This window comes from Mesocricetus auratus, unplaced genomic scaffold (assembly GCF_017639785.1).
Source record: "Mesocricetus auratus isolate SY011 unplaced genomic scaffold, BCM_Maur_2.0 Super-Scaffold_100009, whole genome shotgun sequence".
NCBI lineage: Eukaryota > Metazoa > Chordata > Mammalia > Rodentia > Cricetidae > Mesocricetus > Mesocricetus auratus.
The window spans coordinates 829,585-848,129 of record NW_024429193.1 but is presented as its reverse complement, the minus strand read 5'-3'; the positions used below and the strand labels follow the sequence as shown (position 1 = coordinate 848,129).

General features: G+C 37.0%; 1 long non-coding RNA gene across 1 annotated transcript in view; it reads left to right on the top strand.

Moving 5' to 3' along the window:
• The window catches only part of LOC110339475, a 229,028-nt gene that overhangs the window by 127,554 nt on the left and 82,929 nt on the right, over window positions 1-18,545 (top strand). The window contains exon 2 of the long non-coding RNA XR_002381547.2: window positions 18,341-18,425. This is a non-coding gene — a long non-coding RNA (uncharacterized LOC110339475). The remainder of the gene's footprint in view (window positions 1-18,340; window positions 18,426-18,545) is intronic.

Below are 18,545 nucleotides of genomic sequence, written 5' to 3'. Positions count from 1 at the left end.
TATGTTAGTGCTAACTTCCTACCATCTCATCTCTGACCCGGTGTAGGGAATTCAAAATCCCAACTACCAGCTTCAGGAACTCATCTTTCTTGAGACTTTAATGGCAACACACCTGATGTCTGGGGTTTGTTTGTATTCTCCCTTGATAAATGAAAATATATGGACCAACCACTGAAACCTCTGGCAAAGTTGATAAGAGCAAAATTCGAAGGTGTCCTACTTGTAATGATAAACAGTAGAGACTGACAGATGAGGGTGTTAGAGTTAACAACCGTGTACTACAGACATCAAAAGACTATTTCAAATCCTTTACTGTACCTTGAAATCCTCAATTAAACTTCAACATGCTCATGCCTACCATGACATCCTGCCTTCACCTCAGCAACTTCAAATTTAGCTGTTCCTTTGCCTTAAGACTGCCTTCAAGTCCTTGCTTCACCATACCTGCTCTTCTTATAGCTAGTAGAAGATGGCAGTGTGACCCTCCAGTTTTTACTTCTTCACATTTCGGTGAAATAGGTAGCTCGAGGTATGTTCTAGTTGCTGTTGGTCGTTTCAGGAATATGCTTCAGAACCTCACACTTAAAAAATACATTTGTTGTTTATTTACCAAGTTCTGCAGGGCCAGGGTCTGAATACCTTGTTTCTAGGTCTCTCTGGTATAAGATCTCAGGAACTTTGGGCTACCTATGGAACCACTGGGAAATATGAGGAGAATTTTCAGCTTCTCCCATAGAGTGAGCTGGAAGTAACTTGGCAAGACAGCCTTTAGACCTGTCTGAGTTTAGCCTTTATCTGCTCAATATTGACCAAGCTCTTTTTTTTCTCTGTGTGGCAAAACTGCCAAAAGACAGTATCACAAAAATGTGCTAGTGTGTTTTGTTTACTATAGTAAAATTTCCCCATAAGAATTGAAAATGCATTTATTTTTCTCCATTTAAAATAAAAACAATTGCTATTGCTTGGATAACATAAAAACTCATGAAAGCAAAATTCATGGAGACCACAGCATCCAGTAATGTGTTTGCTATTTCATCTTTTGTTTAAGGATCTTAGTAGCCATAGAAACATAGCTGTAGTCAATCTGTTACATATTAAAAATAAATTTTTGCTATTCTGTCTGCATCATTTTAACCAGGAAAGGTACCATATTCTCCTGTAATTGAGACAGTCATTATTTATAAAAAGAAACACATAAAAATTACAAAACGAAGCTAAAACCCCAGTTTAGCTATTGTGCTTAGTGGGCAAACACACACATATAATCAGTATAAAATGTCACTCCAAAAGACCAGAGATGATACATAATTCTGGACTTTTGCATAGCAGTAAATGGTGTGCAATTTTCCTTTCTGATAAAGAATAATCTGTATATGCAGGTTACAGTGAGCATTTAATGGATGAAACAAAATGGAATATGTTTCTTAGGCATATTCTTAATTGATTTATTTGTGAAGGTATCAATGAATACTAAAGAGAAAAGTCGCCTTAACAAGACACTAGCAAAACAAAAATGTAGCACACAGTAGCAATAAGTTGAAATGACAAAGTGGAAGTGAGGAGGGAAATGGAAGGTATCAAGATGAGGGTGAAGAGAGTGACTTTGGCACATCTTGGGAATGAGACTTTCTACCAATGGCCCAAAGCTTGGAAGAGTAGCAGCTCCGCAGATACCTGGGGGAGATAACATGAGACAGCAGGGCAGAAATATGAGGCAGACACATGTCTGTAGCATGGAGAAGTCTCAAGAAAGAGCCAACATGACTGAAGCTGAGGGCTTGGGAAATGCCATAGCAAGGGACATAAAGGGCCACACAAGGTCTTTCCCTGGCCTTTTCTAAGGACTAGAATCTTAAAAACACTTAAGTAAAACTTAAAGTAAAGACTTAAAAAAAATACAAATCAAAAGAGAAAAAGAAATACCTTAAACTATGGGTGTCTAAATACCTATCTACAATGCTCACTGCATATAAAATAAAAGGTTGACATCTTTCTGTTTACCATCAAGGACAAGTCAAGGATACACAGCCTGTACCACTTCAATACTGTGCTGAACATCTGTCTGGTAAGCCTCAAAGCAATAGCAGTCATGTTATGATGAGAGAAAAAATTAAGCAACTTGCCTGGATACATGATGAGACTATTGCTACTCACTGTGTATGCAACAATAATAATCAAAGAAAAAGAAACTATCAGTTTGAGAGTGTAGGAGGCCTAGAAGGGGCTGGAGAGAAAAACAGAAAGTGTCTAAGTGGTATAATTTTATTTTAATTTAAAATGTATAAAATTAAAATGTTGATTATTAAATGTAATTTTACATAAGCAGAAGTATAAATGGGAGGTAGAAAGACATGATATCCAAGAATAAAGCCAAGAAGGAAGTTTATAGCCTTTGTGAAATAATATTGTAATTTTTAAAAAGTGTATTAGAGGAATGAAATATTTAGAGTATCCATGTTCTTAACTCGTGATGGTAATTTTAAAAACACCTCCATAGAATAGTTCTAACTTCTAGCTCCACTGAATCTCTGTGAAATTTTACAAACCCATTTTTAATATTATTTAAGGGAGTGCAGAGCCAAAATAGCCATAAAATAATATTTCCTTCACTATGGTAAAATGACTATGAAGCCATAAAGACTTTAATGGATTGGAATTGGACTGAGAATAGAATTCTAGGAAAGGGAACAGTGCATAGTGAAGAGAATCTATCATGTTTGCCCTGTGGATCATTACGCAGGAATAGATTTTCAGTGCCTGGTTGGGTTCATTGTTTGCTCCATTAATAAAAAATATGTGAAATGAACTTCTTATATTACTATAAGCTTAAACATAAGTCAATAAATAGAAATGGAAATGTATTGATATGATAGTACTTTTTTTTAATCCTATGGAAAAGAAGAGCTTTAACCAAACATGCAAACCAGAAAGTAAATTACTGGTGAAAGTATTATTGACGTAAAATTAAGAACTTCAAAAGACAGCATGAAAAGCACATACTCAGGCTAATAACTGAGTAAATGGCACAACATATCCAACCAAGATGGACAGTGGCCTCCCAAGCCAACCAATCAACAGCAGCAAAAAATATGAGAAATGAGCAAATTTAAAAAGAATAAGCATGCTCCTGGCACACCAATGACTTTGAATACATCTTGAAGATGTTTAGTACAGCAGCATTACAGAGACACACTAATGCCTCAGGAATGTACTGCTTAGGACCCAATGGGCATCATGCAGATTGTGCAATGACAAGGTTCATCCTAGGATCATGACTTGACAGATGTTGCAGTTTTATGAAGAAACTGTACTAACTCCTGAAAATGGTGCAATCACATTCTCAGTTGTGCACACAGGGCAGTTGTGCAGAGGGTAATTGAAGGCAACAGCATCTGTGACAGAAGATAAGCTGAAGCTTTAGATGCTGATTGAACGTGGCATAAATATTTACCTGTGTTATTATCATGCATTGAAATTGCACTCTGCAGAGGAAATGAATTACTTCAGTTATTGGTTAGATATATCTGATTCTCAAAAACATGATGTTGCTAAGAATACATCCCGTGACCATGTTATATGTTAGAAGAAAGGCTAAATGAAAGGAATTCTATTGCATAGATTTCATGTTGTTGGTGTGAGATATTTCAGTCTACAGCTCTCCTTATACTGAAGAACTTCTAAGTTTTCATCAGAGACCAGATTTATGGATAATATCTCAGCTAATGCTCCAGGGATGGAGATGCATCCTTCATCGTTTTTACTTGGGAATCAATCTCCAGATGATTCAATAATTTATGCACAATAATCCCCTAATATGTGGGAGTGCATGACAGAACTAACACATTATCTATGTATTCAGACACTCGAGCTCTTCCCGCAATGCACAGCCAGCCCACAAGGACTCTGGGATCATTAGGCTCCAGCAATGTCCCCCAAACACAATGCCCCTGACTGAAAATGCTAGATCAGCTATTTGCTGTGTCGAGGAACAAACAAGAATTTTAAAATTACTACCTGACTTAAAAATTGTAGGCTTTTTTTCTTGTTTTTAATTGATGTTTAGTTTTCTGCTTCTATGAGTTTTTTGAAACTTTAGTTATAGCCGTGTATGACCTGGACTTCAGAAATCCCCAAACTTCTTTATATGCATGGAAAAACTTTAGATAACATCCTAAACAAACAATTTTACTATGATACAGCTCTCTCTATCTCCTCTGTCACTATCCCATGCCTAAGGCAGCCCATTTGACAATGTGACTGAGCATGTGGGTGATGACTAGTGACAAAGAGGGATGTTGCAGAGTTATTCCTCTGTAATACTAATTCACTGACAGAGAGGTTGAATTGCATGAAAGTCCTCTTGCTTTCCAGGGAAAGCATTTGCTTTCTAAGACAGTTTCTTTGAAAACAGACAATGCTTTAAAGCACATCTATGTGTGTTAAATAATTGCAGTGCTTTAACAGCATCTTAATTTACAAGCAAGAATAATTTGATAAGCAATTCCATGCACTATTCCTTGAGACCTCTATCCACCAGATCAGTGATGTTTTGCTTATAAAATTCACAAGGCTTTTATTGTAGAAGTAGTGAACATTGATTTCCATGTCATACACGTAGTTTATTTTTAAACCTATGAATAATGAAATTAAGTGCTTAGATCTTCTTTGAAAATAATTTCTAGGTGGTATGAAGGAATTGATACTCAGAAAGATGTAAGGCCTGCTGATGCTTTTCAGGTCAATTGTCAGAAAAGGATACAGGTTAGTCCATTAGTCTACAGGGAACGAAAGTCAAGCTTTCTAATTTATAGATAATTTAATTAAATTGCTAAAATTAAAACTTTATAACTCTTCTCTCTCTCATTTCTTTCCCTTCTTCATTATCTTCCTTCCTCCGTTCCTTCATTCTCTTTCCTTGTAACTTCAAGAGCTCATTAACAAAGCTGAGCATTTGAACCAGATTACTACAATAAAAATATGTAACTTCATGTTTTGGATTGAGGGAGATAACTTTGAAAATGTTGATGCTATTGTTTATGATATAATAAAGCTTACCTGGGAATCAGAATGTAAAACTACAGGCATAGAGGTCAGGTAATGGTGATACACACCTTTATTCCCAGCAGCCATACTAGTTAGCCATAGAAGCTGGGTGGTGGTGGCCCATGCTTTTAATCCCAGCATTAGAGAGGCATATAAGACAGAATCAGGGTCTCAGAGCAGGGAATTAGTCTCCAGTCACATTGAGGACAGGATTGCCACAGTCTTGGAAGAGGTAAGAGCTCTTGATTGGCTGGATACTTTGCTTTTCAGATCTTCAGTTTGAACCCCAATATCTGTCTCTATGTTTTTATTTTTCATGCTACAATTAAGTTACCACAAATCTTGTAATATCCAAATATCAAAATTAATTCAAAACATTAGAGAAAATTCTACATGACATAAGACCTCAAGAATAGGAAGTGAAGACAACTTTCATAGCAAATCTTATTCCAGTCCAGGTTTTGTTCAGTCTCCTTCCCTAGAAAGTTGGGTTTGAAATCTCAAATGAGAGTGTGCAGAATCCAGTGTCAAATCTTGTGTCCAAGTGAAGTTTCACCATGTGAGAACAGAGAACATGTTTTTTTCCACTTTGTGATGCTTTTGATTATAATGCCTGTGTATTGTAATTCTATTTGCCTATTTGCAGAAGAGAAGTCTTCCAAAATGGCTTTTGATGATGCTGTTATCCTTGGCATTGTGGTGCTTGTGAGTGTATCTTCTGATCCAAGACTAGCAGGCAGAGCATTTAGTTTATTGGTGATCTTGCTCAGTGTTTATCTTTTTAGCTGCAGGGCAGTTAGGAATGTTTTAAAGTAAAGTTGTATCAAATTCAAATGTCCAATGCAGAGATTTTAAATATTTATTGGAGCTATCAAATGAACCATATGCTCAGAGAGATGGTTAATATATGATGGGGGACATCCTTCTGTGTATATGTTTGTCTGATTGGTTGATAAATAAAGCACTGTTGGCCAATAGGGAAGCAAGATATGTGGGACTAGGTCTCGAGGAGAATTCTGGGAAATGTAATAAAGAGTAAGAGAATCACCTTGTGATCCTGGGAAGAGAGGACACATTAGGCTGTGTCTTCGGTAAGATAAGACCTTATAAGAATATATATTAGTAATTATGGGCTAATAATTAAGTCAGAGCTAGCCATTGAGAAACCATAGCAAACAGTCAGCAGCTTCATAATTAATATAATGTCCTGTGTGTTCGTCTGGGACTCATGTGGCTCAGGGACCAGGTTGGAGGGAAGAATACATGTTACAAATATATATGTCTATGTTTTTAAGAGTAGATCTGTTTGACTTGATTTTTACTATTTTATATCCACTCCCATTTTTTGGTCTACATTCACAGACGAGGCCAAGCTTTCATTCCTTGGTCTTTGAACCTTCCATAGCTTGAATATAAGCATGGTAAAACCCGTTTAGATGTTATACTGTTTTGTCCAAGTGGAAAGAGCTAGTTGGGAGTAAGACTAAGCTACAGTCAAGCTTCATACTTTGTAATAGGCCTCTGTGTCATTATTTGGGTGCTGGTAGTCTAAAGAAAGTCTGATTACACACTGCTGGCATAAATTTGAAATGTAGTTTACATAATATTGTAAAACATAATGGTAGCATTATCTGAGGCTTCTCTCCTTACAAATCTCGCAGTTCACTTCAGACTTTCCCAATGCTCTGACTTACAATTGTGCCCAGAGCCTGAATGTGCTGGGTCTCCAAACTTGCATCTATACAGTTCCTGAGAAAGGACAAAACTCCTTTATCTTATGCTTCTTTTGTTCAATGCTGTTGCCCTACCTGTTTTTCTTCCTCTCCAAGCCTGAAAATTCCTGCTTGTATCTTTACCATTTCTAAAACATGTGTTAAGCATTTCAGGCTAAACTTCAGATGCACAAACTGGCAATGGCTATGTAGATCATCAGGTTCAGTTTTACAGATTCAAATGCCTTTTGTGTTTGGATAATAATGAAAAACTGTTTCATGCTCTTCTAATCTACCGAGAGGGGATTCAGCACGCTTTCTTACTCCATATCATCTTTATTTAAAAGTGTCTGTCTTGGATCAGGATAGCCACCTAATTCTGGTATGGAGAAGGGGAACAATGCAGAACAGCCCAGGAAACCATAGTATGTGTTTGATAACAGATAAGAGGTGAACTATTTCCTATAGAGTTTACAAATGGCAACGTTTGTAATGAAGATATTTAACTCTTTGAACACACCCCTTTCCTCGGTTCCTTTACAATCTTTGAGTCTTTTGTTGAAATGTAAATTTTAACTTTCTGCAATGTAGGAATTATAAGTTAGTTGTATGTGATTTCAAAACAAAGCCATTAAATCCCAAGCAGAAAAATAGTTTAGAACTTGTAACAAAAAGACTTATTTTTAAAAATGGATAATAGATAAATTTAAAAAAGAGATAATCTTGATTTGCTGCAGCATACTATATATGTAACTTGGATTCACCTCTTGTTTGGGAAAATAGATGTTTTTGAAGAAAAAGTTAAGAAAACTTGGGGTGTGAGTATATAGTAGCCAGGTGGTGTGGCTTGCTACCATCGTCTAATGATCTCATCAGTTTAAAAGCAACCATGTGTTTGTCTACCTTTACTAAAAGGTTATAAAGAGGAAATATGTAACTTAACCATTTTCTTGGTTAATATGATTGCTTGTTATAAACCAACTATGGCAGCACCCACAAAGGAAATAAAGAATTGGCTTTGGTCTTCTTCATTAATTAGTCTACATTTCATGTAAATTATTTACTACATTATTTGAAATGGCTTACTTCTTTAATCTTTCATCTGTTGGTTGAATGTATGGAATAAAAACATTGTAAAGAAAAACTTTAAATGATCTGTTAATGGGTTTAATTTTAGAAAAACATTCTGGTATTTCAGTGTAAAATTTGTAAAATTAATCATTTATTCTCATCGTGGTTGTTATTGACTCACGTAATAATTTTGAGTGTTTTTGAGTGTTCTAGAGAAGTTGCTTGAGGAGGGAGCAACTCATTTACTGTTTCTGGGAGTACACTTTTTTGAATTTGAAATAGAAAATCAAAATTGTTTCTTGAGATATATTGGTTCATATTTTCTTGAGAAACCGCCATACTGATTTCCAAAGTGGCTGTACAAGTTTGCATTTCCACCAGCAATGGAGGAGTGTTCCCCTTTCTTCACATCCTCTCCAGCATAAACTGTCATTGGTGTTTTTGATTTTAGTCATTCTGACAAGTGTAACATGATATCTCAGAGTTGTCTTGATTTTCATTTCCCTGATAGGTAAGGATGTTGAGCAATTCCTTAAGTGCCTTTTGGCCATTTCAGATTCCTCTATTAATTCTCTATTTATATCTATACCACATTTTTAAAATTGTTTTTTTTTTTTTTTTTTGGTTTTTCGAGACAGGGTTTCTCTGTGGCTTTGGAGGCTGTCCTGGAACTCGCTCTGTAGACCAGGCTGGCCTCAAACTCACAGAGATCCGCCTGCCTCTGCCTCCCGAGTGCTGGGATTAAAGGCATGCGCCACCAACGCCCGGCTTTAAAATTGGATTCTTTGGTGTTCGGTGACTAACTTCTTGAGTTCTTTGTATATTTTGGAGATTAGCCCTCTATCAAATGTGGGATTGGTGAAGATCTTTTCCCATTCTGTGGGATGCTGTTTTGTCTTGTTGACTGTGTACTTTGCCTTACAGAAGCTTCTCAGTTTCAGGAGGTCCAATTTATTAATTGTACGTCTCAGTGTCTGTTCTATTGGTGTTATGTTCAGGAAGTGGTCTCCTGTGCCATTTCGTACAGGGCCTCTTCCCACTTTCTCTTCTATGGGATTCACTATGGCTGAATTTATATTGAGATCTTTGATCCATTTGGATTTAAGTTTTGTGCATGGCGATAGATTTGGGTCTATCTGCAATCTTCTACATGCCAGCACCATTTGTTGAAGATGCATTCTTTTTTACATTGTGTAATTTTAGTTTCTTTGTCAAAAATTATGTGCTCATAGGTGTGTGGATTAATATCAGGGTCTTCAATTTGATTCCTCTGATCTACCTATCTGTTTTTCTGCCAATACCAAGTATAGTAGAGCTTGAAAACAGAATTGGTGATGCCTCCTGAAGTTCCATTATTGTATAGGGTTGTTTTGGCTATTCTGTTCTTTTTTGTGTTTCCATATAAAGTTGAGCATTGTTCTTTCAAGGTCTGTGAAGAATTGTGCTGGAATTTTAATGGGGATCACATAGAATTTGTAAATTGCTATGATTTTAATCTTAGGTATATACAAAAAGGATGCACATTCATACCACAAGGACATTGGTTCAACTATGTTCATATCATAGCAACATTATTTGTAATAGCCAGAACGTGACATGGTAGCAACCTAGATGCCCCTCAACTGAAGAATGAATGATGTACTTACTCAGCAGGAAAAAAATCAATGAAATCTTGAAATTCACAGGCAAATGGATGAAACTAGAAGAAACCATCCTGAGTGAGGTAACCCAGACATGGAAATAAAAACATGATATGTACTCTCTCATAAGTGGATATTAGACATAGAGTAAAAATAAAACCAGCCCACCTTCCACAACCTCAGAGAAGCTAGGACACAAGGAGGAACCTAAGAGAGACATACATGGATCCCCCTGGACAAGGGGAAAGGGCCAAGACCTCCTGAATAAATTGAAAGCAGGGGTGGATGGGGGATGTAGGTAGGAGAAAGAGGAGGGGAGAAGGGGAGGAGAGAACATGAAGGTTAGGAAGGCCAAGTTGGGGGAAGAAAAGATAAGGACAACAAAGAAAGTGATAACTTAATAGAGTCATTATGGGCTTAATGAGAAATGTGGCAATAGGGAAATATCCAGAGATCTACAAGGATGACCCCAACAAAGAATCTAAGCAATAGTGGAGAGGCTACCTTAAATGATCTTCTCCTATAATGAGATACATGACTACCTTAAATGCCATTATAGAGTCTTCATCCAGTAACTGATGGAAGCAGAAGCAGAGGTTCACAGCTAAGTACTGAGCTGATTTCCTGGAATCCAGTTGTAGAGAGGAAGGAGTGATGAGCAAAGGGGTCAAGACCATGCTGAGGAAACCCACAGAAACAGTTGACCTGAGCAAATGGGAGCTCATGGACCTCAGAATGAAAGCTGGGGAACCAGCATAAGATCGAACTAGACCCCCCTGAACATGGGTGTCGTTTTGGAGCTTGAAGTCTATGGGATCTCTGGCAATGGAACTAGTATTCATCTCTAGTGCACAAACGAGCTTTGTGAGCCCATTCCCTATGGAGGGATACTCTCTTGGCCTAGATACATGGACGAGGGCCTAGGCCCTGCCCCAAATAATGTAAGAGACTTTGATGATCCCCATGGGAGGCCACACCCTCCCTGAGGAATGGATTGGGGGTGGGATGGGAGGTTGGTGGGGGCAGTGGGAAAACAGGAGGGAGAGGAAACTGGGGTTGGTATTTAAAATAAGATTGTCATGTAAATAAAATTGTTTCTTTCTGGGTGTGGTGGCACATGCCTTTAATCCCAGCACTCCAGAGTCAGAGGCAAAAGCAGGCAGATCTCTGTGAGTTCATGACCAGCCTGGTCTATATGAGGTAGTTCCAGGACAGCCTCCAAAGCCACAGAGAACCCCTATTTCAAAAAAATAAATAAATTTCTTTTCTACAGTTGTGTCTAAACCTCTCCAATGAACATTCCCTACAACACAGAACAGTCCCTAACAGTATAAGGACATTGTTTTAGGAAACCAGTCAGATCTGAAGTTTTAATTTAACCTTTTGAAAATTTATTTTATAGATGAATATTTTAGGTAAGAAAATCACACTGGAAGAAATAAGCAATTTCTGAACTGAGTTTTTAAAAAAATAATAACAAAAATGACTTAAGCTCTCTAAGTCCCATCTGCAGCATCCATGCAGGAATTCAATTTACTGCTGTTAACTTAGAGTTCTGCATTAATTTTCAGAAATGTTCCAATTATAACAAGGCAAAAATAGTCTTACTTTCAGTAAATACTTCACATTTCCATTTCATGTGAAAAGAAATTTAATGGAAACACAGTTAATAAAAAATGTAAGCCAAAAATAAGTAAGCTCTTGATGTTCAGTAGAAATGGCAACTCAGATGGGAAGCAAAATTTTAGTTTATACCCAGTATCAAATTTGTCTGAAATATTATTGGAGAAGTAATGAAAAATTTCCTCCAGAGGTCATGAAAGAACTGTTATTAAAGGAGTTTTCAATTACTTCTGTGGAGACACATTATTTAGTACGTACTCAAAAAAAATACACTGTAATCACCTTGGCTATATTTTGTTAGCATAATGTCATATCACATGGTTTGACAATATTGTATTATACTGCAAGGAAAATTCTTTTACAAAAGATAGAACAGTTATATTCATGCTACACAGCATACAGAAATGAAGGAAGATTACTATATTAAATGAATGCTTATGATTATGGATTAGTTGTATTATCTATGCTTTATTAATCTTTGTGATACCATGTGTGCACATATAAGTATCTGCATGTAGACATGGTAATCCTCTTTTATGTATATAAAGATAAAATGTTAACCTTAATCAACTTTCCCAAAGTCCATAGTTTTTAAAGCAATCAGTTTTTCCAAAGTTCATAGTTTTTAAAGCAATGTAGCTTACCTTTCAAGGAAAATTCAGATAAAAGAATTCATATAAAGATCATGTAAGTTCATGAATAGATAGCAGTAAAGTTGGTAAACATAAGAATGCTCTTGACTATAAAATATGTAAACTTCAACAGTATTTTATGAAAAAAGAGAATTTAGAATGTATTCTAAGTTAATAGTCCTTATTTTTATCAGACCCCAAAACTCCCTTAATACATGAATATCATTTCCTCTTTGGTTTACCTTGAAATTAAGAATCCAGATATCAAGAAAATCAGCATAACCATTTGATTATCAATATCAAAGAAATTAATTAATTAATTAAAGCAATATTCTCCCCAATATATAAACCCTCAGAACAATTGCAATAGAAATGGGAGAGGAAGTGATACATCTTCCATGGATGAATGAGTGATGTGAACACCTGTTATTTCATACAACAACCTAGACAGCTATAACTGTAGACCTATGAGGATAGTGTAAGTAACTCCAACATTGAGCCACATTGCCAATGATGACATAATTTTCTGTAATGCTGCAAAAAATTTGGCAAATTTTGAGAAAAAAGACAATTTGCATAGTGCTTGAATTTCTGGAAATTCACTATATAGTAAAACTTTGCCAAAAATTCTTCATGTTCTATGCAAAACTAAGTTACATTCTAAGCTAAAGGAATTTGAACAAAAAGGGATTTAACCTATCTAGATGACTGCTGGACATTTATAGTTCATTTAAGAGGCACAAAAATATTTTGAGGAAAAACAAAGGACAAATACGAGGACAGCAAACAAATCGACTTCCAACACTGAGTGTCTCTTGCCATCCTACTCAGGACAGCAGATACATCTCAAAAATTCTTTGAAATTTAAGAATGCTTTCTTTAGAAGGATACCTTTCTTGTAGAAAATGGCTGCTTTATGATCTGGAGTCCAGGGTTGGGAATAAATCATTCCTTTTAATTATGGTGGGTATATGTGAGAATAGTAAGCATCAAGAAGGGATGACACCAGTTCTGGATGCATTATTATGGAAATGAGGGGTATGGGACATCCATGACAAGCTGTCTATGACAAGGGGGAAATTGGCAGTAGCTTAAGCTGAGGGCATGGGGTAGATATTCAAGAGGAGGAATGTAGATATCAGAAGAAAAATATGAAGACAGGGCCATCATAAGTTACTTTTAGAAAAAGGTATAGGCACCCTATAATTACTGATGCGTATGTAGAAACTGATGTAAGGTTTTTTTATTATTAAAACAGAACTCATTAGTTTGGCTTATATGATGCTACCTAGGTGTGTAACAATTTCAGGCCGAGAATCAGGAAGCTGATCGGTCCACAGGCTAGATATCTCAGCAGTTCCAGTCTGGGCTTAAAGAGGGACAATGGTCTTAAGTTCAAACTGGAAGACGAAAGAAGCTGGGTTCTTTTTTTCTTCTTTTATTTTTTTAAAATATAAATTAGCAACAATCTCATTTTACATATCAACCCCAGTTCCCTCTCCCATGCCCCCTCCAGCCCTCCTATCCCACTCCCTTTGTGTTCCCCAGAGAGGGTGAGGCCAGAGTGGAGCATTGCAGAACTGTAACAGAGCAAAGTCGTGATATAAGAGTCATGCTAACATGAAAATCTCAGCAATAACAAAAAAAATCCAGCTATGGGGATTTAATTTGCCAGATTAAATATAATAATGTGTGACATTAATAGTCAGGCTATTCAAATATTTATCACTAAATAAAGTAAAATATTAAAATGAAATGGGTGCTTGCAATATGGCTCAGAGGTTAAAAACACTTGCTACACAATCATGAGAACCAGAGATCAGATATAAACACGTGTAAGGGGCTGCAAATCTCACAATGTCTGTAACTGTAGCTGTGAGGAATTCTATACCATCTTCTGGTCTCCATGTGCTCAAAAGTATGCATACCTGCACATACATATAGACATGCACTCACTCAGACACACAGTTAAATAAATTTTTAAAAATGTGATATAGATACAATCTAAGTATTTACCTTATGATAGATATATGAAATTACACACATGGCTGTATTCTTACCAGTTTCATATACAAAACCTAGTGGGAAAATGAGTTATTGCAATAGAACATATATTGACTTTACATCTATAAAAGATATTTTAATAAGTTAAGAAATGTGTATAAAAGTAGATGCAATTCATGTCATAAGAACAATAAAGATTGCAATTGTGAGATAATAATTACAGAAGAAAAAAAGAAGTCAATATAAACCTATTTTCTCTCTGATGGATTCAGTGAGTATTAATGGTTCTGAAGAAGATAGAAATTTTGAAGCAACCTATTAAGTAGATGACTGCTGGTGAACATTATTCATGTTAACGAACTTAATTTTGATTTGATTATTCACAACAAAGGAAGATAAAATTGTAAACAAACCATTATGTGGCTTTATTTGTATACTGAGAACATTGATTTTCATCTCATTACAAGAAATTTATGTTTTACAGATGTGAATTAGGGACTAGAGAGGGGGCTCAGCAGTTAAGAGCACTTGATAAAATTTTGGAAGACCCTAGTTTAGTTCTCAGCATTAGTGGTGAACAGTTGGCAACCACCTGCAACATTGTTTCCAAGGGTACAATGCCCTCTTCTGCTATAACTGTATACACATGGCATACACACACATAGACACACATTCTCATAAATAAAATTACTATAGAATGTAAGAAGAATCATGTAAATGGTATATAAATTGTTTGCTTTAATGATTCATTTGTTTACAAAGACCCTCACCAAAATAGTAGTAAATTTTTTAAGTCTTTGACTCAACAATGAACTAGAGAAATGAAGTCTGCCACCCCTGTTCTATATGCAAGTTACAATTCAGATTGTTGCACATACTATTCTGTGCAAATGATTATGTTTAAGTGACCCTTGGTGACTGGTGTAAACTCTTGAAATAAAATGAATCATTCTGCATAGTGAATTTAAACATGCATCCTTAGTATTAAAAAGTCAGACTTACCAATTCAATACTGTAGTCCAAATAAATCTCAAAAAACATATGTCCTTATTGTATGAATGTTCATCCTTTGGGTATATGCCCAAGAATGGAATTGCTGGATCTTGAGGTAGACTGGTTCCCATTTTACTGAGAAACTGCCATACTGATTTCCAAAGTGGTCACACAAGTTTGCAGTCCCACCAGCAATAGTGGACAGTTCTTCCCCTTTCTCCACATCCTCTAGAACATAGACTGTCATTGGTATTTTTGATTTTAGCCTTCTGGCCAGTGTAAGATTGTATCTCAGAGTTGTTTTGATTCGCATTTCCCTGATGGCTAAGGATGCTGAACACTTAAGTGTCTTTCAGCCATTTTAGGTTCTTCTATTAAGGAGTTTTTATTTAGCTCTGTGCCCCACTTTTTAATTGGATTGTTTGGTGTTTTGGTGACTAGCTTCTTGAGTTCTTTGTATATTTTGGAAATCCCCTCTCTGTCAGATGTGGGGTTGGTGAATATCTTTCCCCGTTCTGTGGGCTGCCATTTTATCTTGTTGACTGTGTCCTTTGCCTTACAATAGCTTCTCAGCTTCAAGAGGTCCAATTTATTAATTGTCGATCTTAGTGTCTGTGCCACTGGTGTTATGTTCAGGAAGCGGTCTCCTGTACCAATTTGTTCAAGGGTACCTCCCACTTTCTCTTCTAAGATGTCTGGTGTGAATGGGTTTATGTTGAGGTCTTTGATCCATGTGGACTTACATTTTGTGCATGATGATAGATACAGATCTATCTGCAATCTTCTACATGTCAGCATGTTCAACTACATTCATAGCAGTGTTGTTTGTAATAGCCAGAATCTGGAAGCAACCTAGATGCCTCTCTACCAAAGAGTGGATGGAGTAAATGTGGTACATTTATACAATGGACTATTACTCATCAGAAAACAAAACAAAACAAAAGAATTCTTGAAATTCGCAGGTAAATGGATGGAATTGGAAGAAACCATACTGAGTGAGGTAACCCAGTTACAGAAAGACAAACACAATGTGTACTCACTTATATATGGATATTAGACATAGAGCAGAGGACTACCAGCCTACAATCCACACCACCAGAGAAAACAGGAAATAAGGAAGACCCTAAGAGAGATATACATGGTCTCCTGAAGAAGGGGAACAGGACAAGAACTCCTGAGTAAATTGAGAGCATGAGGGAAGAGGGGAGGGAGGTAGGCAAAAGAGAACGGGATTGTAGGGGGGGGGGACAAGAGGGAGTCAGGGGACGAATAAAGGAGAGCAAGAAAAGAGATACTTTAATAGAGGGAGCCAGTATTGGTTTAAACAGAAATCTGGCAGAGATCCACAAAGATAACCCCAACTATGAATCTAGGCAGTAGTGGAGAGGTTGCCTTTGATACCCTTTCCCTATAATGAGATTGATGACTATCTTAATTGCCCTCCTATAGGCTTCATTCAGTAGCTGATGGAAATACAAGCAGACACCCACAGCTAAGCACTGAGCCATACTCCTGGAATCCAGTTGTAGAGAGGGAGGGAGGATGAGCAAAGCAGTCAAGATCATGCTGGAGAAACCTACAGAAACAGCTGTCCTGACCAGGGAGAGCATAGGTCCCTAGTCGTAAAGCTGAGGAACCAGCCTTGAACTAAACCAAGCCCTCTGAATGTGGGTGCCAGTTAGGAGGCCTGGGCAGTCTATGGGACCTTTAACAGTGGAACCAGTATTTATCCCTAGCACACAAATGGACTTTGGGAGAACATTCCCTATGGAGGGATACTATTTAACCCCAAATACATAGAGGAGGGCCTAAACCCTTCCCCAGATGATATGACAGATTTTGATGATCCCCCATGGAAGAACTCAGTATCCTTGGGGAGTGTGTGAGAAGTAGATTGAGGGGCCCAGTGGGGGCATGGCAGGATAGGAAGGAGAGGGAACGGGGGGATTGATATGTAAAATAAGATTGTTTCTAAATAAAAAAATAAATGTCAAAGAAATGTCACATCCAAAACTCTATATACAGTAATCCTTAAAATCTTGGAGACAAATATGTTCTTCATTTTCAGCTAACTTCATCAACATTAGCATAAACCTACTTCAGCATTCATTAATCAGTATGAATAGGTAATGTACCCCCAAAACTGACAAAGAAAACAAACCTGAAATTCAAGAACTGGTAGGAAGCTGTAATAACTTTCCAAGCATTTTAAAACTCAAGCTCTTTATTAGCAAGTGATGTTCAAGGGCTGACATAATCAAAATGAAGCTCTCTGAGACATGAAAGAAGGAGTGTTTTTGGATTCTCATGTCATTGACAATCCCTAGACTGAGAGCAATCAGACAGCTGTTGCTTTGAATTATAAAGAATTTTGTGACTCAAATCATAAAAATTCCTGATTCATCATAAATACAGAAATGATTTTGACTTTGATGGCACTCAGGGTTAGTTGGAAAAATAACATCTCAAAATCAAGGGGCAACATCAAAATACCAGTATTTAATCAGCAGGCTGAGCTGTGGCTTCTCCTAGAACAGATTTTGTTTCCTGTTGCAGAAAAATACTGAGTGCCTGCTTGCCTCATGCACATTTTAAGCCTCTCTACATCTCCTTTGAGCTTTTTGTGATTGGTGAGTTATTAGTTTCCCTAGAAGTTGTCATGAGAACATCTCAAGAGTAGTTCTCCTACCATGAGCACAGCTGTGACACCCTGGGAAGGTTGTGGAAATGAGTAAAAGGAATAGAAGTAGAAACTGTTGGCTGGCACACTGAAATACTTTCAGTGAACAGTAACACAGTTGTATTCACAGCCAGATCAGTTTGGCTATGGCTGGTTTCTTCCCAAATCAAATCAAATATCTGTATCTATTTCATAAATGGACTTATGGCCAGAACTAAATGGCAGGTAGACTTTCAAAAAACTAATCCAGGAAGCTGCTTGGAGGAAAAAAATCCATAGTTTTCTGAAATAGAGTGATTACCTTCAAATGACATCTGGCTTAAAATCCTAGAGGCTGTAGATTTGAGTTAGTGGGGGAAGCAGGGTAAAACATAAGGAATGATAGAAGAGGAGAAACAGCAGAAAACAAGCACTGACTTATAGACTCATTAATTTTACATTTTAATTATTCCATTCCTTAAAACATCTATGAGACTAGGACCATTTATGATATTTGTTTTCACTGTTTTAAGTGTGTATGTGCACATGGTTGCTGGTGCCTACAGAGGTCAGAGACATCAAAATTTCAGGAGTTAAAGTCACAGGTAGTTGGCAGATAATGGATATGGGAACTGCATACAGAACGAGGGTCCTCTGCTATAGCAGAAAGAGCAGAACACACTCTTAACTGTTGATCTATCTACCTAGCCCCACATTTCACCCACTACATAATGCTCACGACATAGTGTGGAGGCCAAGCTCCTACAGGTAGTTAACATGCTTCGTATGGTGCAGTTGAGAGCCCTGACCATCTCAGCAATCTGCTTCGTATCTGTACCCTTAGCTCCTTGATGGTATTACCAGAAAGTATTGAGTGAGTAGAGAGACCTTCCAGATCACGTGTATGTATTGTCTTAATATACAGACTATAAAGCTTCAGTCATTGTTCTCTTTGTCTTTCAGAAATTGAATCACGATGAGCAATTCATCTTTCCAGGATATAAAAGTTCAAACCAAAGCAATGTGAATATTGCTGCCTGATAACAAGGTATGTGTCACTTGCAATAGTTTTATAAGTATCCACCCTCCCTATTTTAATCCTGGAAAAAGAATTCTTAGCAGTGCTTTTCCCTGGTGTATGAGATTGGTGAAGGTTCTGCTTCCCTTC